General features: G+C 34.6%; 1 protein-coding gene and 1 pseudogene across 2 annotated transcripts in view; both read right to left on the bottom strand.

Annotated features, from left to right (window-relative positions):
- GALNT7 (polypeptide N-acetylgalactosaminyltransferase 7) overlaps positions 1 to 27,704 on the bottom strand; it is a 192,685-nt gene that overhangs the window by 110,129 nt on the left and 54,852 nt on the right. The gene's annotated exons all lie outside the window — the stretch shown is intronic.
- LOC116419886 overlaps positions 12,842 to 27,704 on the bottom strand; it is a 66,004-nt pseudogene continuing 51,141 nt past the window's right edge.

Here is a 27,704-nt window from a genome sequence, read left to right as displayed (position 1 = left end):
AGGACATATGTGAATGCTCACAGCAAAATTCAGGGCAGAATTAAATGTTGGAATGTCAAGATACTGCTGTAATATTTTACAGACCAAGAACATAGGAAAGATGGTTTCCTCATTCAATCTCTCTGAAAGATGAAGCACATTTACCATGCAGTAAAGAAATAGATTATATTGCATATTAAAAGAATATTAAAAATATATGACTCAGTTAACTTTAAAATGGTTTTCTATTCCTTCCTGTTTCCATTTATTAGTAAGATTAACCACCCTCTTTTAGGTACTAGGATCACATCCGTAATTTTATCGTAGCAATTCTCATGGTACTTATCTTATACTTTTCTTCCTGGAATACTTTATAAACTATTATAGGGATAATTTCACTCTTGAGTAAATTCCTGCCACTCTGGGGGAGTGAAACATAGTGGCTGTTTAGCAATCCATGGCAACCCTACCAATTAGTTGTGAGAGGCTGGCCAATCCCATGAGCCTTCAATCAGTTAGTCTGCACCCTACATCCCTTCCATCCCACACATATAATAGTTTCATACACTTATGGAGAATGAAGTCTGGGTCTCAGATCCCTTGAAACCAAGAGGAAACTGAGATAAATAAAATACACAGTACTTACAAGTCTAATCAAAGACCTCAATTATCTTACTGCACAAATTGAAAGAGTTCTGTATTTACTAGTTTAGAGGCGAGGGAATAGAAGGAGAATGGAAAAAAATTAATCACTGTCACTGCTCTAGCATTATTGATTGCTAGGAAGGGCTCTAGTCTAGGGCATAAATTTTGTCCTGATGAGCTAATGTGACTAACAACAGTCCACTCCAGAAGAAAATACTTAAGGTCTTGATAAGAGCAAGTAAGGAAGTACAAATAGTTTTTAATCCCTTTAGTCCTAAAAGATATTTTTCTCTGGACTTTTATAATTATTATTCTCTCTCTTCCCCCTCTTTACTATGAATAAACTTAGAAAATCGGATTTTTTTTAAAGGATCAGGATACTGAAATAAACAATATTTGAAATATATGTGTATATTATAAATATGAGTATGTATATATATATATATATACACCTAGGTATGTGCATATTATATATAGATATATATGCATGAAATAAAAATATTCCAAGTATAATAGGCTTTGTGGAATGAGGTTGCCCTAATATCTCTCTCTCTTTCTCTCTCTCTCTCTCTCTCTCTCAGAAAATCTGGCAATTTGGAGATTTTGAAAACTTTTCATATTGACAAATGTCTATCTCTAAAATTAGAAAATTCTAAATCCCAAACCAAACCTCCATAATTCCATGGGAGAAGCAATTTTTATTTCAACAATAAACTCTGAAGTTTGAAAATAAAAGGTATGTTATTAACTGACTGAAATAGCAGGGCTATTTCTATAAAATTTTTCCAAAAGCTAATTCATATCCCAATGGGTACCAATAACTAATGACAGTATACTCTGATGTTCTCTAGCTTACAGTGAATATCAGGATGTGACAAAAGTAGTTTATAGATAAATAATACATTATAATCTCAAAAACTACTATGGAATTTTAAAAAAATAATCTTAATTTCTTAAAGAAAAGGGAAAGACAAAGATAATTCATGCAAAGTAATGAAGAGCAAACTGAGTACCTGTGCTAGCTAAAGAGAGAAGGTATATCAAGGGTGCTTAGTTTTATAGGCTGCTACCATTTAAATGGCTAAAATGTTCATGAATCTTCTTGATTAATCCTTTATTTCACAAGCAGCAATTATTTTAATGTCCTCTCCCCTGAAGATAGGTACTAGCAATACCAAGCTTTATAATGTCACTTTACACCTTTTTCAGACTAGAGCTTACTTTTTTAAAACCCAAATGGGCTGTATCAAAAGGTCTCTCTCTAACTGTTCTTCCCATCTAGAAAATTCTTTGATCCTAGATTTCCCAGAATTGGGTTTTGAAGGATGCGTGGTATAATGCAAAAGACTCATAATCTTAACTTAGAAGATCTGGGGTCTAGTTTCAGCCTTACTCAGAATTAACTGTGTGCTCTTGGACAAGTCATCCAGCTTCCTGATCCTTACTTTCCCGAGTACTTAAAGTGCTATATAAATGTTAGCTAATATTATTTTGTTGTTGTTATGAGGAACAGGTTAGATTAGATGGAAATCTCTAAGGTGCTTTTAAGGCAGTTCTACAATTTAACGATCTAAAAAAAATGGTAGTTAACATTTTGTTGTCATTCACTCATTTCAGTCTTGTGTGATTCTTTGTGACCCTATTTTTGGATTATCTTGGCAATGATGCTGTAGTAAGTAGTTTTGCCATTTCCCTCTCCAGCTCATTTTACAGATGAGAAAACTAAGGCAAACAGGGTTAAGTGACTTGCCTAGGGTCACACAGATAGTGTATGAGAATGAATTTGAACTCTTAAGCCCAGCACACTATCTAGCTAGCACACACATCACCTAATTGCTCCTTACAAAATACTTAATGCTTATATTTTCTTCTATGATCACTGTGATCTTAGGTATTCCATGCAGCAGAATTATTCAATATGTATGAAAAGGATCTGTGGGTTCAGTTCTGGTCGAGAATTTTGTTAATTGTGTTGCATCCTCTTTGGGCTTCACTTTCCTCATCTATAAAATAAAGAGAGTGAAAAGAACATTGAACTGAAAGTCAGGAAGTCCTGAGTTCAAATCCTACTTTTTATGTCAATTCACTCTTCTGGACATGTTTCCTGATCTGTAAAATGAAGGGGTTAAACTCAATGACCTCTAAGATCCATTCCAACTCTAAATCTATAATCCAGTGATTAGAAGACCCCTGAGGTCTTGTGTGGTCCTAAATCTTGTGAATTTCCTTTTGCAAAATGACTTGGTCAACCACATTCAGACAAGGAAAACTCATTTCATTCACAACTAGTTTTACTATACTATATAGTACAGTAAAAATTATATATATATATATGAATATTTTAAAATTATACTATATAATATAGTAAATGTAATATATATAGTAAATACAGTATACTATATAGTATAGTTAAATTACTATACTATAAAACTGGTTAGGTTTTTTGTTTGTTTTGTTTTTTGCTTTTGAGGAAAGCATGCTAAACTGGAATTTGAGAGGTCAAACTTAGCTTTGGATTTACCAGTCTTTTGAGATTTGGGTGTAAACCATCTTGAGAGATCACTGGTTAGTATGAAATCTACATTAACTGTTATCAATATCTGTTGCTTAGAGCATTCATCCAAAACAAGAGGAGGAATATAGTTGGTTTAATGAAAAGAGCACTGGGGATAAGGAACCAGGAAATCTTAATTTTACTCTCGAACCTATGAGTGTTATTTTTGTTACCTAGAGCAACTCAATCCCTGCCTGTAGGCCTCAGTTTCCCCAAATTTAAAATGAAGGGGTTAGAAGTTCTTAATCTTTTTTTGTGGCACATCTCTTTTTCGCACTTTGGTGAAGTCTTTGGACTTCTCAGAATAATGGTTTTAAATACTGTGTGTGTGTGTGTGTGTGTAGAGAGAAAGAGAAAAAGAGACAGAGTATTACAAAGGAAATCAATTACACTAAAACAGTTTAAAAAACAACAACAAATTCATGGACCCCAGATTAAAAATTTTTGGACTAAATAATCTCTATATTCCCTTAGAACTCTGAGAATTTATGATTCACTAGCAGATTTTTAAGCACACCTTAGATCCATGATGGAAAGTAGCATCCTGTTCCCCCTCCTAACCCTATGCTCCAAAGAGATCAAAGAAAGGGATAGGACCCATATGTTCAAAAATACCATAATAGCTTTTTCTGTAGTGGCAAAGAGAGGAAAACTCTGAGGGTGCCCATTGATTGGAGAATGGCTGAACAAATGATGGTATATGAGTGTAATATAATACTACTGGCCGTAAAACAATGATGAAAGGGATGTTTTCAGAGAGACCTGGGAAGACTTGTATATGAACTAAAGCAGATCAAAGAGGGTAGCATAAGAAGAACAACTTGTATTTATAACAACAACACTATAAAGACAAATAAGTTTATAAAACTAAAGAATGCTGATTACTGCAGTGACATCATAATTGCTGAGGACCGATGATGAATTATGTTACCCATCTCTTAATGGAAAAGTAATGGACTCCAAATGCATACTGAGACATGCTTTTCTAGAGGTAGCTGATGTAAGAATTCAATTTGCTTGACTATGTGTGTCATAAAGGCTTTTTTTTGGGGGGGGGAAGAAAAAATAAAGTTTGTAAATTGAAAAAGAAAGTTTAGGCAAAATGGAGGCAGAGAATATTTCAAGCTGAAATTAAAATAAGATTTCTTCAAAACAACAATTTTATCAGGGCCAGTTATAGGGGATAAATGGAAGTTAAAAGGCATAGAATTCTGCTTCTGTTTTTCTCCTAAATTTTATCTGTAACTTTTTTTTTTGTATAGTTTTCTGACATTTTACAACATTTCTCAGAAAAAGAGAAGTCTTCTTTTTGGACACTGTGGTCAAATTAAATGTGAAATAATCACAGAAAACATCACAAGCATGGACAGAAAAAAAAAAAGCAAACAAACAGTACATAAGGGAAATTCACAATCAGATACATAATCTTCTTTTTTCTCTGCTACTGCTGTCTGGAAAGCATTTAGGGAACCTTAAAATGTTATATTAAAGTGGGGAAGGATAAAAAAGAGTTAAGTAAGTTTAAAATATAGATAGAGGATTCATCTAACCCTCTGAACTGGCATTGTTTTTTTTTGTAATCTACCTAACACCAGTCATATTTAAAAAGAGGTGCAAGGAATGGGAAGCAATTCAGGAAAGTTCAGCTATTAATCACTCAACCATCAATTACCAATCAATTAAAAGCAAGGAAGGGAGTTGCATGCTGGGTGGTAATAAAATCAAATGAGATGCTAATTCCCTAGAGAAATCTAAGCACAGCGGTTTATATGATCAGGAAAAAGTTTATGAGGAAGGAGGATACAAATACCTTATATATTCTCTGTATTGATCCCCATTACTTAGAACCATTTTCAGCTTTTGCTTCCTACTGATCCTCATTGAGAGGAAGTGGAACAAGAAGTTGGGCTAAAATAAGTATGTTGATTTCTCTGCAGGGTAGTTGAGAAATCCAGGAATGTAACAGCAGGTTGGTTGCTTTAAACCCAATTACTTCAAGTCAGAGAAAAGGTTTAAATAAATAATGGCAGCAGTAGATGAAGTTTAGCTTTAAGTTTCCTTAGCTCATTCCTAGAGTCTACTACTAATCAAATCCCATAGATTGGCATTGGAAAGGAAGCATAACCCAGTCCCTAGCTAGGAGTCTAACTCTCTAATTGGCTCAGTAACCATTCCCTTTAAAATCCTGGAGCCCAGAGGTATTAAGGAATTCAGAATTCTTCCAACAAAAAGAACTGGCCATATTAAAAAAGGCAAAAAGATAATGAAGAACAGGTTACACAGTATACACTGCAATGGCCTGGAAGGAAAGGCCAAACATTTTCTATTGTTTGAGAGCTTTCATTTCCTTTGGCCTGGAAACTAGGGAGAAGCTAGGAGCATGAAGGTTAACGGCCAGGGATTGTTATTGGCACCAGATTTTCTGGGCAGTTGAGGGCTCATTTAAAAAAAGGGCCGCGAGGAAATGCATGTGGATCTCTGTGGAGGTAAGGGCACAAGGGAGCCTGCAGTCCTTATGTCTATCTCAAAGTTCAGGCAAAGGACAGGCTGTTAGGACAGATGGGAAGCAGAGAAAGAAGCTCAATGACTTTCTGAATCTTAAAATCATAGCAGGCTAAAAAAACTCAATGTCACAGAGGAGTCACATATTTGAAAACGGAAGGGCCCTGGGACACAGTGGTGACCAACCCATTCATTTTACAGATGAGGAAACTGAGGCACACATAGGTGAAGTGACTTGCCAAAAGTTACATAGCTAATAAATATCAGGAAAGGTTCCAATTCCCATCCTTTTTTTCCCTAAATCCAGCACTTTATTCATCATGGTTCCCACTCGATTGGAAGGTGTCCCAGACCTAATATCTCAATATCAAGACTCTTTTCTTCTTTCTTCAACCTCTTAAAAAAACCATTAGTGTGTTTATGAGTAATTTTTTTAAATTTTGTTTTAGGAGGGAGCATGTGATCTGTCTCTTTAGAATTCTGAAATGGCATATTTTTATTTGACTTGATTTTTTAGATTTAAAAAAAAAAATCTTTAATTGAACATGAACATTTGTTAGTACCAGTAGAGCCCAAAAGCTGACTCCTGTAGGTTCCAGGAAGATGATTGCTAAATTTTCAATGTGAGCATTTACAGCTCAGAAATCAGCAAATGCTAGAAGTCAGGGCCTGATATATTATTTTGTTGATTATCTGGTCTTAAAAGTGATAGGAAAATATTAATAATGCAAATAAACTTTAGCATTTTCCTCTGGGGAAAAATGATTGTTAAACATTTACCAGAATAGTCCTAGTTAATAACCATGTTATAAAAGATAAAAGTTCAGCATCTGATGACATAAAAATTGTAAGAAAATGATTTGATGTTGTGATAACGTAGCAAATAGAACAAACTTCCTAATATACAAACTCTTTTCCCCAGGAAAAAGCAAGAGAATGGGGAAAGGAAAGATTAAGAAAAAATCCCAGTTAACAATTCTGTTTGATGATATTTAATGCAATTCCTTAGAATTCCTCCTCCTGAAATTCAAAAGAAATAAGGTTTCCAAAGTTCAAATTTGTCTTGGAAACTATTATTCTAAGAAGGAACATACATTATTTTCTAAGACTGTTTTTGCCAACAAAGCTTCTGAAGTTCTGTGAGGAATAATATGTTTCACAGGAATCCTAGAGGTCACAATTGTGAAATTCTAAACAGTTTATCTGTTAACAAAAGCAACACATTTCTTTAGATATATCTCTGCCCCTATACTCTTTCCCTACCTGTTTATTTGCTCCCCAGTTTACTCCTTTATTTCTTATCACTTTTCCATAGATTCCTTTTTTCAATCATTGACCATATCTCCTCCCTCACCCTCTTATCTTATCTGTCTAATACCTAAGAGTCACAAGATTAGAAATGGAATTTGGTCCAATTCCCTTACTACTGATTTAAAAAAAAAAAAAAAAAAAAAACTTGCATTCCTTGAGAAGGAAGTGACTTAGGTAAGGTCACACTAGTGTGAAATCTCCCATCTCTAAGTCTCATGCACTTTCCATTATACCAGACTGACTTCCTTATCAAAGTAAAAGTCTACAACTTTTTTTTCCCTAAGTGGATGGATTATGGGAGAGTTCATCACTGGTTAGGTGGCTATCAGCAATTACTCTCCTATTGTAAAATGGGAAATATAATACTTGCACTTCCTACTTTACAATGTGGTTGTGAGGGGAGGTGTTTTGTAACTCAGGCTCCCTTCCATCTTAACACCCCCCTGAGACTGACAAAGCTGACATGAGAACAAAATAGCAATTATTGAAGGGGGAGATAGGAACACTGATGCACTGTTGGTGGTATTGTAAATTGATTCAACCATTCTGGAGAACAATTTGAAACTATGTCCAAAATATCACTAAATAGTACATATTCTTAGACTTAGAAGTACTAGATAAGGCAAAGAGGTTAAAGACAGAGACTTCTTTACAGAGGCAGTTTTTATTGTACCCAAGAGTTGGAAATAAAGTAGATGTCCATGAAATGAGAAATTTGAGAAAATGAGAAATGAGAATAAATTTGAAATATATGAGTGTAATGGAATATTAGTGCACCATAAAAAAATAAAGAACATAATGGGTTCAGAGAAACATGGAAAGATATGAACTAATGTTGAGTGAAAGAATCAAAAAACCAATGGAACAATTTCCATGATGACTACCATAATAATATGAAAAATTTAACTTTGAAAGACCTCAATTCTTCATTTCTTCCTTTGAAGGTATACTTTATAAGAGTATTTTAATACATTTGGACAACATTTAGGCACACTGAAGAATAAACTGCAAACTAAATTCCCCAAATGGCAGTGGGATCAAAACAGTGAACAATTCTGATTTTAAAAGACATAATGAAACAAAACTGTGTATGCAAAAGTTCTATATCATTTTTTAAAATTATTAAGAAAGCATTTAAAAATTGCCCTAATCCAAAGCCATTGGAATAGTCTGAAAGAGAAATCTGGTCAGTTTTTCTTTAACTAGATAATGCTCTGAGCCTGGAGTCAGGAAGACCTGAGTCTTTCTGTTTCTCTTCAACAAACCATAAGACATTTCCTCTGCTTTCATTCAATCTATATCTAATTTACACCTTTGGTTGACCGATTCAATAAAAGTATCTATGAATAATTTCCACTTCATTTACACCTTTGATTAAAATATTCTTTAGAAGTTGTTTCTCACCTGATAGAAGGTAGAAGGACATCTTTCTAGCTGCATTAATTAATTAATTCAGGGGTATGGATCAGCTGACTGAAAACAATCAATTTCATTACCAATTAGGGATCTTGATTCCCTAAAACTAAGAGATTTGGCCGTGCCTGGAGTGACCAGATTAAAACAGGAAATTGTCTTTGTTTTGTCCAATTAGGGGAGGTATTTGTTCACTTTGGACCAGTCTGAAAGAAGAATCATCAGTGGGAGTACTTAAGAGGAATAGTTGGCTTCCAAAAGATATTTTCTCCAAGGAGGCACCTGCATTATTAGTATTCTGTTTTAGTAACACTAAACTTAAACTATATACTTTCCTACTACTTTGGGGATAGAACTGTCTTTTGTTTCAAGTCTACTATAAAATACAAATGGAAAATGCTTAGGGGTCAGAGAGAATTCTAATAATGTAGAAGAAGAAAGTCTTCAAGCATATGTGTACAGGTATTAATAAACTATCTATGATAATAACAACAGCATCTATATAGCACTTTAAGGTTTATATATATATAAATGGCTAAAATGCAAAATACAATTTTTCTTCTACAAATCTTTTTTTTATTTTATATGTTGAAAAAATTTTTGTTGATGACTGTTGTTTACAAGAAAAGTGAAAAACTACCACAAAATGTTTTTGTTGATTATATTCACAATAAAAGTAGAAAAGTGGCACAAAATATATATTACTATTAGTAATAATATTAATATTATTCAGGCCACCTTATAACTAAAAAAAACTTTAATTTTTTACTAAATTAAAACTTTTTAAATAAATCAATTACTATATTAAGAAATGACATAATTGGAGAATTCACCTATTCTTTTTCTTGGTTACATGCTATAACAGTAATGCATAGTTTATTGACCACAGGCTACCAAATTGCCATTTTGGGGAGCTGGTTTGCAGGTCATTCTTCAGTGTGCCTGAACATTGTTCTAATACATGGTAAAGCAGCACTCAATTAAAGTAAACACCAAAGAATGAAATGCAGAATTTCAAGGAAATTGTAAACTTTTATAATTCATTCTATATGAAAAAAAAAAAAAAAGGATTTGTATCATTTGCTTAAATAACAAGAGTCTCTGATAAATTAATAGAATGTATTATTCTCCTCAAAGTTGAAAAAGGCCCATTCAACTCCAGATATCTTGATTTGCATATTTTCAAATCTTATCTCCTAATTAGAACAAACATTCATGATGACATACTTTAACTGAATTATGAGTAAAGCATAATTGCTATCTTTAAAAGTCGTACATGATTAGAATTTGTATCAAAAATAGTGAATCTCAAACTACCTATTAAAATCACTTGAAAGCAATAGCTTTATATGGGAAACTAAAGTAATATTAGAGGTAACCAAAGCTTTGGAAGAGAACTAGAACTAGCATCAGAAGATTTCAGTTTGAATTCTAGCACTGCTTCTTAATACCTTTACTTTTCTGGTTCTCAGTTTTCTCATCTTAAAATGGGGGTTGGATTGGACAACCTCTCTCTAAAAGTCCTTTTCTAGATGTAAGTCTATAAGGTAACAGACTTGTTGCACTGCTTTATACAGTCACTTTCCACATATTCAGACTTTGTTCAATTTAAGGGAAAACCAGTTAGACATTATTGGCTCACAGAACTTGAATTATTAGTACTACATGGATGGGAATTGTAATTTTTGTGAGCTGCCATGAAAAGTATGCCAATATTTCCAAAGAGACATTGAGCCATGTGAACCTGGCTCAAACTTTCATCTTAGATTGGAATCTGAGAAGGAAACGTGCAGGCCGAATACAGTTCTGGGTTGGAAATCAGGAGTCCTTTCTCATCCCATACCTCCACTGTATTACTTTGTAAAAGTCACTTAACCAGCTTCTATAAAATGGGCCAACAAACCCGGCACCTAAGTTATAGGCTTATTAGACAAGATAAAATGAGATGATACACGGAAAAGGGCTTTGACAAAATACAAAATGCACTAATACAAGAGATTAAGGAAAGGAGCTCTGAGACTTTTAAGGAAAGTATGCAATTTACTTAAAATTCAAGCCCACAAAATCACTTCCCCCAAGTTCTTAAATGTCCTACTAAGACAGCAAAAAATAAATAAAGATGAAAAATTAAATGGGCAGAAAAAAACGGCAAGATTATGTAATGATCAACTGTGATGGACTTGGTTCTTCTCAACAATGTAGTGATTCAAGGCAATTCCAATAGACTTGGGATGAAAAATGCCATCCACATCCAAAGAAAGAACTATGGAGACTAAATATGGATCAAAGCATAGTATTTTTGCTTTTTTGTTTGTTTCCTTCTTTTGTCTTTTTTTTTTTTTTTTTTTACCTTTTGATTTGATTTTTCTTGCACCACATGACAAATATAGAAATATGTTTAAAAGAATTGCACAAATTTAACCTGCATCAGGTTACCTGCTATTTTGGGGAGGGTAGAGGTAAGGGAAGGAGAAAAATTTGGAACACAAAGTGTTACAAAACTGAATGTAGAAAACTATGTTTACATGTATCTGGAAAATAAAATACTGTTGAAAATCTAAAAAGAAAAAAGACTAAATAAAATAAAATAAATGGGATGGGTTCAGACTTATTTGTTGTTTGTATCCTTTTCAAGAAGGAGTAAAAACCTATATTGATTGGTGTTCAGATTCACGCTGTTGCTGTTTGGAGAGACATATATTAAAATAAATATTTAAAAATTCCTACCTAGGTAGGAATAAAATATGTCTCTCCAAACAGCAGCAGCCGGAGTCTGAACACCAATCATTATACATAGAATGGGCGGGGTTGTGAAGTTTCTAGGAACACTTTTCATCTTCAAAGGACTATCCAGACATCAATGGTTTCATCCACACAGAGAGGTAAGCACAACTAACCTAACTCTTTGCAGATGTGAAGGGGGCCAAGAGTTTCCTTTGGCAGCTTGCTTATATCAGTGAGTCATCTGAATCAAAACTGGATTTCAAAATGAGGCATTCTGGGACTCTGATCCGATGCTAAAACCTTCTTTTGTCTTTTCCTTTCAACTTCTTTAAAAAGAACTGTCAATAATGACATCCACAGTAGTCTATTCTTTAGAGTCTCACTACACAATTTCTCTTACAGCAGAAAGGATGTTGGACTGGGAAGGCAATCAAAGCTCCACTGCTTAATTTCATGGCCTCTAGAAGCCTCAGTTTCCTCATATGTATCCCAAGGGGACTAGACAATAGGACCTTTGTGGTCCCTTCTAGCCCAAGGTATAGAATCTTACAACTAAAACTTGAAGGTTTGCTGAGTGTTCTAAATCTTATCATTTCACTTGATCTTTGCAACCATTCTTGTGAAATAGGTACTACAGATAGTATTATTATTATTCCCATTTTTGCAGTGTTTTGTCTATGTCACAAAGCCAGTAACTGTCAGAGATGAGCTTTGAAGCCAGGTTCAAGAACAGCTTAACTCCAAATTTAGCCCTTTTTAGGGCACTGGGTCGAGTGTCAAGTGCCATTGTGTCTACCACATCTATCCTCTCCCTCCTCCAAACTTACTTTTTTATACATACAGATTTAGCCATATTACTCTTCTGCTCAAAAGTCTTTGATGGCTCTCTCTGGACTACCAAAAAAGTTGAAATTTCTTTTCCTGGCTTCTAAGACTCTCCATAATCAAGCACCCCTCTACTTTTTCTAGTTTCATCTCACATTTTTCCTTTACACATATTCCAACCAGACTAGGCTACTCTCTCTACCTTCCCAATATTAACTGTTCTTTTACATCCCTATGTATTAACTCATATTGTTTCTCAGGTTCTTCCCTCTTCATTTATTTAAGACTTAACCATTAGAAAGTGCCATCTCTATTTAGAGAGAGAATTATGGCAACTGACTGCGGATCAAAGCATAGTATTTTCACCTTACTTGGTTCTTGTTGTCTGACTGTTTTTCTCTCTCAAGTTATTTTTCTTTTTGATCTGATTTTTTCTTGTACAGCATGATGAATATTGAAATATGTTTAGAAGAACTACATATATTTAACCTATATTGAATTGCTTGCTCTCTTGGGTAGAGCGGAGGGAGAAAGAGAGGGATAAAATTTGGAACACAAGGTTTTGCAAAGTTAAATGTTGAAAACTATCTTTGCATGGATTTGGAAAAATAAAATACTATTTTAAAAAAAGACAACCATCAGCAGCTGTTCCACTAATAGGTCTGTTTCCCAAGGTGATCAGAGAAAAAGGAAAAGAACCTAAGAACCTATATATTCTAAGCTATTTATAGCAGCTCTCTTTGTGGTGGCAAAGAACTAGAAATTGAGGTAATATCCATCAATTGTGGAATAGCTGAACAAGTTGTGATATATGATTGTGATGAAATACTATTGTATTATAAGAACTAATGAGCTCAATAATTTTAGAAAAACATGGAAAGACTTGTATGAAATAACGAAAAGTAAAATGAGCAGAACAAGAGAACATCGTACACAGCTACAGCAATATAGTTCAATAAATAACTGTTAACAACCTAGTTATCCTATGTACAATAAAAATATTCAAATCAATTCTAAAGGACCTATGAAAGAAGATGCCTTTTGCTTCCAGAGGAAGAACTGATGAACAGAAGTATACATAGTATGGTTTTACATATATTTATAAATCTTCACTAAATGGTGCCTTCTCTAATAAGGATACGATAGAGAGGAAGAGAAGACATTTCAGGACTCAAAATGTAAGAAAAACAAAATTTTTAAAAATAAGACAAAGGCATCTTTTAAAATCTATCTTAAACACTACCTCTTCCATAAATTCTTCCCTGATTCTTGATGTTGATGCTGATATCTGATATCTGCTTTTTCTTCACATATGTTGACATCTGTTTTTTCTTCTCTTCCCCACTGTAACTCTGAGCATATTGCTGGTTCCCCCAACTCTGACAGGCAAACTTTTGCCCAAATTTGCCTCCATGTCATTTCCTAGTTGACTGCTCACTGTGGTTCCATAAAGATATCACTTTTCTCCCACCCTGTTTTCCTACACTACTTTTTGTGCTGTGTTCCTTATTTAGAATGTCAGTTCCATGAGATCAGGGACCATCTTACTTGTATTTCTATCCCAAGAGTGCCTGGCAGATACTAAGCACTTAATCAATATTCTTTCTCTCTTCGTTCTCGGATTGTCTCTCAATCTCCTTTCCTCACTCTTTCTTTCTATTTCTCCTAAATCAACTCTGGTTTTGGACATTTACTAGCTGTGTGACCTTAGGCAAATTTTTTAACCCCTACAGTCCTGTTTCTTTTTCTATAAAATAAGGTACTCATTATACTTGTCTCACAGGGCCATTGTGAAGATAAAATGAGAATATTTATAAAGTGCTTTGCAAACTTTAAAATACTACATAAATGCTAACTATTATTATTACTTATTTAGCTTTTGAGGGTGGGTGTTTTGTCTAAGCTTTGTATTACTCTTAGTATATACTAATGAGTCCTTTGACATGTGTTTGCTGTAATGTGCTAGAGCATATGATCTCTGTGAATTAACTACATAAAATCTATTGAGTCACCTGCAAATCTGATTAGATAAGGAACAATCATTTTAGAATGCTGCTACTGTTGTTTTTTAACCCAGAAACAATCAATTTATTTTATTATGCTTTTCAAAATCCAGGAAAATATAGAAAACATGTAAAATACAACAATTGACATTCTAGGATAGTCAAAAGAACAATGCATTATTAAAAAAGAAAAAAAAAACACCCCCCCCAACTCTATAAAAAATGCAAGATACTCCTGTCTATAGAAGCTCTGTGAATGATTCTGACAGCTTACATAATATTGCTTTCAGTAGCAGGCAGTGTTATGGACTTTAATATGGGATGATTTCTGAATTCAAAGATTTTCCTCAAAATGCTTACAATTATTAGTTACAATGATTAAAGAGATGAAATCTCTTTCAGAAGCTAAGGAGAAGAATGTTATCTACTCAGTGAGTCACTGACTCTTAAGCAAAAACAGGAATAAAAAACCCAATTAGAATTAACCTTCCTAACAAAGGGACCAACAACTGCACGAAGAGGTGCCATCCCAGAAAAGCAGGGGCTGACAAAGTCATTGGGAAGGAGATCAGGGTTCATCCCCAGGAACTCAAGCAGGTCATAAGTATTTGACCGAGGGTCCCACCCTTATCTGTTTGGAATTTCAGGAGCACTTGGGGCAGAAAGTGGTCGCTTTCTCCAGTTCACTTCTGGAGCCTCCTGGAACGGATAGGTCTCCAACTTTGCCTTCTTAGTGACAGGTCCATCTTCCATTCCTGGGCTTACTATGGGGATTTTGACTTTGTCCTTCACAAACTCATGTTCCCCCAGATTAGCAAACATGTATCTATGTAGCCAAAAACATCTTCAGTAAAGAACTTGATGCTATTTTTATAGCAGATTTAGTCAATTTTAACTAAGACAATCCTGGAAAAACACGTAAGATCTACAGTATCAAACTGTGTGAAGAAAATCTCAGGCTTGTTTTCTATATTCTCTGTGTCTACCTTCATGCCCATAATGAGATTGAGATTCTGTGCTCCTTCCAAAGAGGCTTCTGCCTGATTCCAGCAAGAGAGCAAACTCAATTGCTCTATAATCTCAACCTATCTTCTCTAAAAAGCAATAACTCATAAATTCATTCAGAGGATTTCTAACAGAAGAACCACACTTGGAATCTAATAATGATTGCTTATCTGAACAGATCCTTAGCACAAACTTTAGCTATATCCCTATTTAACTTTTGCTGAAATAGGCTGCAAGTTGGGAGATGAGAGGTAGAATTAGAATTAATGAATGATTTTTCGAAAGTGTCTGTGAAAGAGAGAGAGAGAGAGAAAGAGAGAGAGAGAGAGAGAGAGAGAGAGAGAGAGAGAAACCATAGAAATTTCTTATAATGGCACAGCCTGTCCTTTCCTGGGGACATTACCAATGTCCAGCTGAGAGAATCCATTATCCCTTTTCTCCTCTCCAAGAAGAAAATGAATTTAAGATATACTGCAAAGCTAACTCTTCCAATACTGGTTTTACTTTATCATATTTTGGTTAGCACTGAGTGCAACATTTACTTTTTCCCAAATTGTCATGATGCAAACAACAATGTTCAAACTAAGCAGCAATAAAGAAATCAAAGTGGTAAAAGTCCACTTGAGTGGCTGCCTGTGGATTGTAATTACAGAACTTCCTTCAACAATATTCCTTTCTCAAATCCAGAACCATGGTTGTTAGAAGCTTTTCACATAGCAAAGGTCTCTCTCTTACACACACACAGAGACACACAAGAATATTAACGAAGTGTTAACTACCTTGTAGATTAGGGACTGGGACTGGGACCTTTGATTTCTTTGGTTCAGAGAAGTAGTATCAAACTCACAGAAGCAAGCTACACAAAACCACATACCATGCTGTATACTGACTTAGAAAACCAGGTATGAACATGATCTATGTTCTACTATATTTTTACCTATTTTATTAAATACTTCTTAGTTACACTCTAATGTGGTTCAGAACACACTAGGGAGTGTCCTAAGCCTGGGACTTGGCCCTGGGACCTCAAGTATAGAGACCTCCTAAATAAGGAAACTTTTATTTACTAATATTACCTAATGGGGAACACCAAATACAGGGCCAGCAGTCTCCATTTCTACCAGCAACACTCCTGAATATAGTGTGAATCAGTTTTGCCAAATCCATGTACCCCACAGGGATCCTTCCGTGCACTTTAATGGCTACTGTTTCTAAATGAATTTGATAAAAATCTATGGAGTAACTTAAGTAACTTGTCCAGAGACACACAGCCAGTGTGAATCAGAAATCAAATTTGAACTCAGATCCCCCTGCCTCTCTGTTTTATTGTTATTCTGTCTCTGAATAGCATCACATTTCCCATACTAATGATTTTCTTCCAAAAAATCAACGTTAGAAGTAAAAACATTATCAAGGGAATCTTTTTGTGAAGAAAAATCTACTCAGGCCTTTAAAATTGGGTAGGTTTTTAATAAGTTCTACACTAAAAATGTCTATTTCACTCACAAGTGAAATGGCTTCCTTTCTACATATGCTATCTGTGCTAAGATTTGGGGATGAACCATATCCTACAATCAATCTTTATTATCTTTCTGGACTTGTTATGAATCTCAGGCAAGCCCATCTAATGACATGTGGTATTAGAATTTAAGAGAAATCTGTCTTCCCACTCTGTCCCCAGAAGCCAGGGAGAGATTTAATGAAGCAATTCAGTTGGAGAATTTAAGACTATTATGAAATTTAATCAGGGAAATCTCTGGAGCCTGATGGCTTTAGGATGGCATTTTATAAACCAGCAGTGGCACTCCTGGCACATTTCCTTTTAAAAGGAGGATCCTAGGATAATAGGAGCAACCTTCTTTCAGTAAGATTTTAAGAACTGAAGGCAGGCTCAATCCAATGAACCTATCATAGATTCTAGACAGAGGACTGAAAATGCATGGTTTTCTAAGTTAGTATATGGCAGATGGGGATCCTGGTGCATGGTTTCGTAGCCCCCGCCTCTATTTTTAAGTTTGACAACACTTCTCTATACCAGAGAAATCACAGGTCCCAGTCCTAATCCCTAACCCATGAGGCACTATAACACTTGTGCAATATTCTTGTAAGAGAGAGAGTTTTTGCTATGGGAAAAGCTTCTAGGCTCTGGATTTGGGAAAGTATTGTTGAAGGAATCTGTGCTCATAGTCCACAGCTAGGTATATTTGTTATGGCTGGTGCTGAAAGCTGTAATGTGGGGTGTTTCTTTATTATTCTTGTTTCACACTTATGGTTTAAACCACACACTTAATAATCAGTGCTTCCTGGGATAATGAAGGTTAGCTGACTTGTTCATGGTTATGCAACCAATATCTATGTCAGAGGTGGGCTTTATTCTCTATCCAATAAACCACCTTAGTTGTTATACTATAGGCAAATGTATTCAGTTTGGTCTTTATTAAATATTGTAGATTTTGCATAAATAGATAAGGCTCTAAAGTTGAAGGATAAATATGAATTACAAAATAGAGGTATGCAGAAGTCTCTGGTACTGCTATTACATTCTGTGGAGAACTTATAACTCTTTTAAAATGTTACATATGGAAAAATCCCATTTTGAAATTGCATCTAAGTATTTTATTCATTTAGATAGAAGATTATTAGGTTAAAAGAGAATGTCTGTTACCCTTTCTGATTGTTTTGATACTGAGATCTGAAACAACTGGAGTAACTGAATTTGCCCATTTGAAATGTAGAGTGGAAAAAGCAACTAAACTGGAAGTCAGGGAACCTAAAGATCAAGTCTCTACCATTTATTAGTCCTATGACCTGGAGGGGTAGTTTCTTCACCTCTCAGAGAGTGATAAATCTGGAATCAAATAAACCTGAGTTCAAATCCACTTGATTAACCTTAACTTCTGTCTGCCTCAGTTTGCTCAATTGTAAAATGAGAATAATATAGCACCTATCTCACAGGATTGTTGTGTGGATTAAATGAGATCTTTGTATTTAGCACATAGTAGGCATTTAATAAAGGCTTGTTTCCTTCATTAAGACTATTCTATGTGTCCATTGTGCCATCTCTCATATACAAAGATGATATTACTGATCTAATAGCATCAAGGCATTGTTGCCCCGAGTTTTTTTTCCCCCAATAATTCTGACGGTCATATGCCAAGCCACTATCTTCTCAAACTCTATCCTCATTGTGTGGCCCACTATGGGTCACATTCATAGGAAACCTGGCTGGGTTTATAATCTAACGAAACAAAGAAAACCTGGCCACATGCGCCATTCAAGGAACAAAACCACAACCTATTAGTCATGGGTTCCAGCTAATAGACTCCAGATTCTGTTTATTAGGGTCATTATACATGGAAGATTTGGAACAAAGTATGTGACAAGAAAAACCAAACCAAATTTTTCCATGAATAAGTTTTTGACATTCACATATTATATATGAATACAATTTGGGTACTATTAAGAGTAATATACATGAAAATAAATTTAGCTAGCAATAGTCCATTCAATTTGTGGACAAGTCATCACTAATGTCTTGAAAAAGTCCTACAATACAAACTAATCTAATTGCATAATGACCTCAAAGAAAGCAAATGTAATTGATGAATGGCAAAAAGGTGATGTCAAAGGCCTGCAAGTAGTAGCAAACCCCATTATATGATGGCTTCATTCCTAAAAAAAAGTTGAGTGTGAGACAAAGATTTGTCAACCAAACAATGTTTTTAAATTGCCCTAAAAGACCTTTATAAAGTTAAGTTAAGCTTAAGAAAGAACAAAGAATAGGAAACAAGAATAGGAAATTCCCAGTTGATCTTTTGAAAATCTGAATGCAGGGATCCAATTAAAACATTAATGTACATTCCACTATTTTGGAATTTGTAGTAATTCTGGCAGGAACTGTTCATATGGTTACTCTATATCAATTTGTTTCTTATTCCTTATAATTACTTCTTATTGCATAATAACTTCTGCATGGTTTCTTCAGTCAATTCATCCATTCATTCAGTAAATATTAAGTGCCAGATACTGTGCTAAGCACTGGAGATTTAAAAAAAAAAAAAAAAAAAAAAAGAGGCAAAAGCTATTCTCTGCCCTCAAGGAGTTTATAATCTCAAGGCTGATATAACACACAAATATATGCAAAGCTAGATATATATTGGATAAATAGCAAAGATTTAAAAGAGAGGAAGCACTGGAATTAAGAGGGGTTAGAAAAGGTTTCCTATAGAAGATGGGATCTTACTTGGGATTTAAAGGAAGAGTATTCCCTTTTTTCCTAGTTCGTGCTACCACAAAAGGTGTTGCTATGAATATTTTGAGATATATTGGATAATGGTTTCAACTTTTTATCTCCTTTGAGGAGATATATATTCAGTAATGACACTGATGGATCAAAAGGAAGAAATAGTTTTGGCTAAAGAGAGAAAGGGAGATGGAGAGAGAGAGAGGGAGAAAGAAAAAGAGAGAGAGGGAGGGAGGGAGGGAGGGAGAGAGGGAGGGAAGAGGAGAAAGAGGGGGGAGAGGAGGAGAGAGAAGAGGAGGAGGAATCAAGAGACAGACAGAGAGCAGTGTAAGTTTAAAGGAACAGTATCTTCTATTACCTAATTGTCCTGAAGCTCTTGAATAAACAGATGTCATAGATGACATTTGTTTGAATTTTACCATATATTAAGTGCCTTTGATTCACACAACAAACCTAAAGTCAAGCCAAATTTTAGCAAGGGACAAACCCGTGTTTTTCTCATTCTGAGCCAAGTGTTCTTGTTCTTTCCTCACCACCTACTCCAAAATATCTGAGAAGCAATAACAAAGGACAACAATCTGAGCAAATTATCCATTATTTTTGCAGTACATAGAAAATAAGGTTTGGCCTTTGAGATATCGTGATTGGAATCCAAAAGATTTCACCCATGTAAGCATTCTTTCCATGCATACCTGCCCTTCAGAGAGTCTTACAAAATCCACCGTACAGCAAGAAGCAGTGTGTTCATTTTGAAAACGGAGAAACTAATCCTGAGAGGTCACTGACTTGGAATTTGCTCCAAATCACTCAGAAGTAGAGTAGTGGATTAAAGGTCACTAAGCTCTTTATTACTCTCTCTTTTGAGACATGACATATTTCACCGGCCCTGTTTCTTCTTCCAATCAGATCTCATCATAAGATCATAAATTCAAAGAATAATAATAATGATAATAATAACAGAACTTATGTACTAGATATTGTAAGAACTTTATTATATATTCATTTTATCTTCACCACCACACTATGAGATAGGTTTAGGTGCTCTAATCATCCTCATTTACAGATGAAGAAACTGAGACAAACAGGTGAAATGACTCACAAAGCTATTACATTTAGAGGCTCCCAAGACCAACCCTTTCATTTTAAAAATAAAAAGACTTTTAGAGATTTCTTCAAGGATATAAGTGTCAGAGATACCTTCCTGATACCAAGACCCAACCTTTATCAAAATGTCATCTTTTACATAAACTAGCTCTCTTGTGCAATTAATTTCTTGTTGGTGATAAGATCCAGATGGCTTATATGCTCCAAACATTTCTTTATTGCCTTTTTGGATGATGTTAAGCTTTAATTCTTTGAAGGCTATCTCATGTTCTTTGACTCACTGACCTACAGTACTAAGGCTAGGATTTGGTATTAAAAAGTGGGACCTCCAGGCAGGTATGGGAGCACTGGCCCTGAAACCTGGAGAACTTGAGTTCAAATTTGAACACAAATGCTTACTAGCTCAGACACTTATCACTAGTAAGTGGCTGTACTACTTACCTAGTTAAGTCATTTAACCCTGATTACCTCCAAAAAATAAAAAGTGGGGCCTCTGTTTCAGAGAGCATTTTAGGGGTCATTAAAAGAACTTGACAGTTTTCCAAAAGCAATCCAACTTAGATGTAAGAAATTGGACCTGGTAGCATTAACTATATTTAATTTTCCTTTAAGATCATCTTTGGGACCTTCTTAAACTTTTTTTTTTCTATTTGAAGATCAATTTCCTAATTTTTTTTTCTGAAGCAATTGGGATTAAGTGACTTGCCCAGGGTCACACAGCTAGGAAGTATTAAGTGTCTGCAGTCAAATTTGAACTCAGGTCCTCCTGACTTCTATCCACTGCCACCTAGCTGCCCCAATTTCCTAATTTTTAAAGTGTTTTCTCAGGATTTGATCCTTGCAATTCAGATTTTTTGTTTGTTTGTTTGTTTTTTGCTGAGGCAATTGGGGTTAAGTGACTTGCGCAAGGTCACACAGCTTGCAATTCAGATCTTGCTGAGAAAATTTCAAGTTTTCTCTTCTTCAGAAAACCTATCTCATTATCTCAGAGGACAGACCCTGTGTAGTTGGATAATTTGAAGTACATTCCAAATCACTGACCTCCAGGGATCAGTTTGTAAAAATGAATGTCCAGTGATCCATTATACCTTTGGTCCTGAAAGCTACTCTGGGGATTCTAAATCCAGGCTGAGTGGAATGATGGAGAGACCTTTTGATTTGGAATTATGAAGACCCAAGCTTAAATCCCATTTCAGACAAGTCACTTCATTTTACTTAATTTCAGTATTGTTATCTATAAAGTAGACATCTTTAAAAGAGATAGATGTTAATCAATACATCTAGTGCAAAGTTATTGGGGGGAATAAAATGGAAAGGATTTTCCAAAGCTAAAAACACTATATTAACATGAATTATTATTGTTTCCTAGAAGCAACCTTTCCATTTGCTATTATTTTAAGGTAAACAGGAGCATCTATTTAGTTCTTACAGAAAGTAAAAATAATAATAATAATAGCAATAGCCAACATTTATGTAGTGTTTACATTACACAGACAGGCACAGTGCTAAGTACTTTACAATTATGATCTCATTTGATCTTCACAATGATCCTGGGAGGCTGGTGCTATCATGATTACCATTTTTCAGATAGGAAAACTGAGGCAAACAGAGATTCAATGACTTGTCCAAAATCACACAACTAGTGATTATCTGAATCTGGATTTGAATTCAGGTCTTTCTGACTCCAAGCCCAATACTCTATCCACTGTATCACACAGCTGGCTCAAAGAAAACTGGCCCATGCAATAGTTTTAGATGTAACATTTCCTTTGCAGGCCAGAAATTATTTTAAGTTTATCAAATTTCCATGAAACAAAAGGAAAACGTGATATATTAATAATACAAAGAAGCAGTTTTCATTCCTCTCCTCTGCCCTGGCCAAAAAAAAAATCAGTGTAAGTGGGAGGCCCATCTTTCAAAACTGTATCATGTTTTATCTATTTAAGTTTATCCAAGAGCACTTGAGGCCACTTAGGATGAAAGGTGCTATATCAACGCAAAGTTACATTATTAAAAATTGACAGAGAGGAATCCTTTATAGTACTGATGGGAAAGGATTTGTTATGCAGGTTCTAAAGTCTATTTAAGTCAGACTCAAAGAAGGGATGACTAAAAAAAAGTAAGCTCCGGAAATAGCTCTTAATGGACAGGATGAGCTAGCTTCATCTTGCTGGGTGTAGAAATGAATAGGAATATCTCCATCTGTATAATTTTATAATTCAAAATTTAAATTCAGAGGCCAAATACAATGATAAATATCTTTGTTTGATGGACCCTGAAAACTAATGGTTATTGTTGATACTCTTGATATATATATATATATATAGAGAGAGAGAGAGAGAGAGAGAGAGCCATTAGTTAGATTACAAAATATTACATATACACATACATATATGTATGTGGGTATATTTATATATATATGTATATTTAAGTATATATATGTGTGTGTATATGTATATGTGTATGCATATCTATGTTTAGATACATATATTATGTTCCCCCTCTTTATGGGTCTCAGTTTCCTCAGAAATCATCCAGCATGAAAATGGTAAGGTAATAATGAATTTCTTATCCTCCTAAGTTTTATTACTATCTTTGCTCACAGACACATAGGCGATCTAGAGAGGTGTCTTAAATGCTTTTAGATAAACTCAAATAGATGGAACATGGTACAATTTTGAAAGATGGGCCTCCCATTTACAATGATTTTATTTATTTATTTATTTTTGCCAGAGCAGGGGAGAGAAAGGATAATAGCAACTTCTTTTGTTGTTGTTCCATGAAAATTTTATATACTTCAAAATATTTCTTGTTTGCAAAGGAAGTATTATATCTAGAACAATTGCATGGGCCAGTTTTGTTGTTGTTTTGTTGGTGCACTGGATAGAATGCTGGGCCTGGAGTCAGGAAGATCTGAATTTAAATTCAGATTCAGATAATCACTAGCTGTGTGATTCTGGGCAAGTCATTTGTACTATTGCCTCAGTTTCCTTGTCTGTAAAATAGGGATCACAATAGTATTTATCTCTCAATGTTGTTGTGAGGATCCAATGAGATTATACTTATTGATGGGGAAATGACAACCTAAGTTGTAGTACATAAATAGAATGGAATGTTTATATGCTATACGAAATGATGAAATTGAAGAAAGAGAGGAGCAAGTGTAGTAAACAAGCCCAGGTAAGCAGTATGCATAATAACTATAGAAATTGAATGGAAACAAGAAGAATAATAAAATTATACATTATCATATGATGTGTACATACAGTATATTTGCATATATATAGTTTTATGTAATATAGCATAAGCTACTAGGGTACCACATAAGTTTCCTGAGGAGAGGAACTGTTTTATTTTATCTTTTTATTCTTTCTACTTAGTACAATACCTAATAAATGATAAGCACTTAATAAATTCATATGGATTTGTAAATTGATCAGACAAGTTCTGTTTTATATCAGCTCTGTACTCCTGACACACAGTAGGTATTCAATATGTGCTTAGTTAAATTAATTACCTAAAAATAATTTCTGATTAAAATATTGATATATATCTATGTATGTATACATATTTATACATGTATATGCATTGTAGCTCAGTTATATCCAAGGTACTATGAATAAGATGAGGAGCCATGTTTCTCTTCTGCTCAAAAATTTCTAAAGTGACTTCTTAGATATAGTTGCTTCATGTTCTTTCCATTTTCATAATGTCTGTCTTAGATGACTTTGAGGAACCCCATAGAACTCAGCACTAAAATGGTTAAAAAAAAAAAAAAAGGTGAACTCTTAGCCCATTGATCTAAAGGTATTCTCATGGACATGTTAGGGATCTGGAGAAGTGCCTTCATTAATGCATTAGATATCACATATCCGTATTAAATGCTTACATGTATCCTTACTGTTGTTCCTATAAAAAGGATTTTATTTATTCATCCTTTCATTATTTATTTATTTATTCACCACCTGCCTTGTTAACTCAATCATATCAAATCTTGATTCTGCACTTGAGACCAACAGCCACCTGACACCAAATGCAGGATTATAGATTTTTAAAGCTGGAAGAGGCAACTTTGTTCACCCTCTTCTTCCTCACTTCCCATTTTACAGATGATGAAACTGAGACCCAATGATGTCAAATGCCTGTAAACAGCCAGGTCAAAATGCAAATCCAGCTCTTCAGACAAGCCAACAACTCTTTCAACAACAGAGGAGAGGTCTTACATTAGTAGTACTAGGTCACTCATCAAATTTAAGTTGAAACTGCTTTCTGTAATAAATATTTTGGGAATTTAGGTTTCTTCACATTCAATGCCTTTCACAGCTTACTATCAAGTTATCTTTTCAAACTTCTCTCATAAGACTCCTTTCCAGATATTATTGTTCTATAAGGAACGACCAGCAGGATGACTTCAGAAAGGCCTGGAGAAACTTCCACGAATTGATGCTAAGTAAAGTGAGCAGAACCAAGAGATCATTGTACATGGCAACAAGATTTTAGAATGACCAATTCTGATGGACTTATCCCTTTTCAACGATGGGGTGATTCAAAGCAGTTCCAATAGACTTGGGATGGAAAATACTATCTGCATCCAGAAAGAGAAATAAGGAAACGGAATGTGGACCAAAATATAGTATTTTCACTTTTTTGTTTGTTTGTTTTTTGGTTGTGTTGTCTGTTTGCTTGTTTTCTCCCCCCTCTCTTTTTCGTGTTTTCTTTTTTCCCTTTTGATCTGGTTTTTCTTGCACAGCATGATGAATATAGAAATATATTTAGAAGAATTGCATAGGTTTAATCTATATTGGATTGCTTGCTAATCTTAGGAGAAGAGAGAGGGAAGGAGGGAGGGAGAAAAATTTGGAACCCAAGGTTTTTCAAGGGTGAATATCTAAAACTATCTTTGCATGTATTAGGAAAAACAAAAAGTACTATAAAAAAAGTAGACTCCCAGGATCAAGCCAACCTGGACCATCTGATTACTCTGTTCTCCTTATATACTTTCCCTTTTCTGCTTTCCCAATCTTTGCCTATCAAATTCTTATCTACCCTTAAAGGACCAATACAAAAACCATCTTCTCCATGAAGCCTTTCCCTGACCTCTGCTCTTCCCCCATTTCTGATTTCAATCTGCATCTCTATAATGTTGTCATACTATGTGAGGAAAGGGATCCAGATTCATGTGAACTTTACACTTCTCTTAATAACTTGGACAGTACTTTGTAGAGACATAATTAAAACAGGGCATTGACAACAAGTATAGTCTTTTGATACATAGGAACAATTAAGTTTAGCAACTAAATAGAAAAACATAATTCAAAATAAGAAGCTTCTACATAACAAGGCCCCATTTCAGGTTGGTTTCTCCTTTTCTCCCTAGTACTCCCATCTACCTTGTGGCAGTCTTCCCATAGGGTTGGCAATAATAACGACAATGATGTAATAATGACCATTTATATAGTGCTTTAAGTGCATTATCTCATTTTATCTTCATTACACTCTGGGGAAGTAGGTGCTTTTATTATCTCTATATTACAAGTGAAGAAACTGACACAGAAGTTATATACTTTGCTCAGGATCATTGCAGCTGCTAAAATATCTCAAGCCAAATCTAAACTTAGATTTTCTGTTCTTTGGATCCAGTGCTTTATTTATCTACTACTGGAGTTCAGAAATACCCAAGTTCAAATCCTGCTTTAGACATTTATAACTATGTAACTTTGTAGCATTTGTAAGTTTGCTTGTATTTGTAACTTATAACTTTGTAAAATTTGTAAAAATTTGTAACTTTGTATGTAATTTCAACTTGACAAAAAAAATAAAAAGGGGAGAGTTAAGTTGAAGTTACATACAAAGTTACAAATTTTTACAAATTTTACAATTGCCTCCACAAAAACAAACAAACAAAAAAACAACAAAAAAAAAAATAAAAAGGGGAGAGGAGTTTTTTTTGTTTGTTTTTGTGGAGGCAATTGTTCAGAGTCACAGGGTCAGCTAGGAAGTGTTAAGTGTCTGAGGTCAAATTTTCACTCGGGTCCTTCTGACTTCAGGGCTGGTGCTCTATCCACTGCGCCAACTAGCTGTCTCCGCTTTTTTTTGGTAACATTGTATGTAACTTTGGAGTAGTGCAAGACACCAACAACCAAGGACATCAGAAAAGGTCTTAGGGACCTGAGGCTCAAAGACAGCTCAGGATTCCAGGAGATGGAGATGAAGAAGAAGAGTATTTCAGCTTGGGGGAAGACTGTGCAAAGTCACAGAGGCAAGGATGAGATGTCTTGTACAGGACACCTGCATTTTTGATTTCCTTCACAAGCTAATTGTACAATATTTCAGAGTCTGATTCTTTTTGTACAGCAAAATAATGTTTTGGTCATGTATACTTATTGTGTATCTAAGTTATATTTTAATATATTTAACATCTACTGGTCATCCTGCCATTTAGGGGAGGGGGTGGGGGGGTAAGAGGTGAAAAATTGGAACAAGAGGTTTGGCAATTGTTAATGCTGTAAAGTTACCCATGTATATATCCTGTAAATAAAAGGCTATTAAATTAAAAAAAAAAAAAAAAAAAAAAAAAAAAAAACAAAGTCACATAGATAAGCACCACAAAATTTGAAAATGATTTTTAGATTTTAAATCATTGCTTTTCTTGCTCAATAAAGAGTTCTTAATTTCGGCTTATATACTATAAAAAAAAAAAAAAAAAAAAAAAAAGAGATGTCTTGTACAGGGAAGTGCAAGAAGACCAGACCTATACATGCTACTGATCAGAATTACATAATAATAATATTGGAAAGTATAAAATTTTGGTAATATTCCTATAAATCAAAGAGTAATTCAAAATCCTCCAGGACAAAAAAAGTCAGTGCTAGAACTTGGGAATCTATCTCCCACTATAGATCTACATTACACACTAAAGTAAACTCCCATATAGCCTTTGTTATCAGTTAACCTATACATCTAGCTCTGTAAATTATAATTAATATTGCTTTTAATTTGTGAAATAAATTAGAAAAAAAGTTTGCTAAATCATTTCTATAAAGGTAGAAAAGCAAGATGAGAAACAGTGTTGTACAGTAGAGAGCCAAATTTGGTGCCAGGATGACCAGAGTTTACATCCTGCCTCTGACAAAGACCAGCTACAGGATGGAGCAAACTTAACCTCTCTGTGCTCCATGCCAGTGATGTCAAACTCAAATAGAAATGGGAGTCTTTAAATCATTCATAAAAAGACAAGCCATATTGTCTTGGGGAGGGAGAAAAGTTTGGAACACAAAGTCTTACAAAAATGAATGTGGAAAACTATCTTTCCATGTATTTGGAAAAATAAAATTCAATTGAAGAAAAAAAGATAAGCAGGAGACATTTAGACTAAGTAATAAAATGTTTTTACTAT

The sequence above is a fragment of the Sarcophilus harrisii genome, chromosome 6, assembly GCF_902635505.1.
Source record: "Sarcophilus harrisii chromosome 6, mSarHar1.11, whole genome shotgun sequence".
In the NCBI taxonomy this organism is placed as follows: domain Eukaryota; kingdom Metazoa; phylum Chordata; class Mammalia; order Dasyuromorphia; family Dasyuridae; genus Sarcophilus; species Sarcophilus harrisii.
The sequence above is the reverse complement of the archived record's forward strand: the minus strand, read 5'-3'. Positions and strand labels throughout refer to the sequence as shown.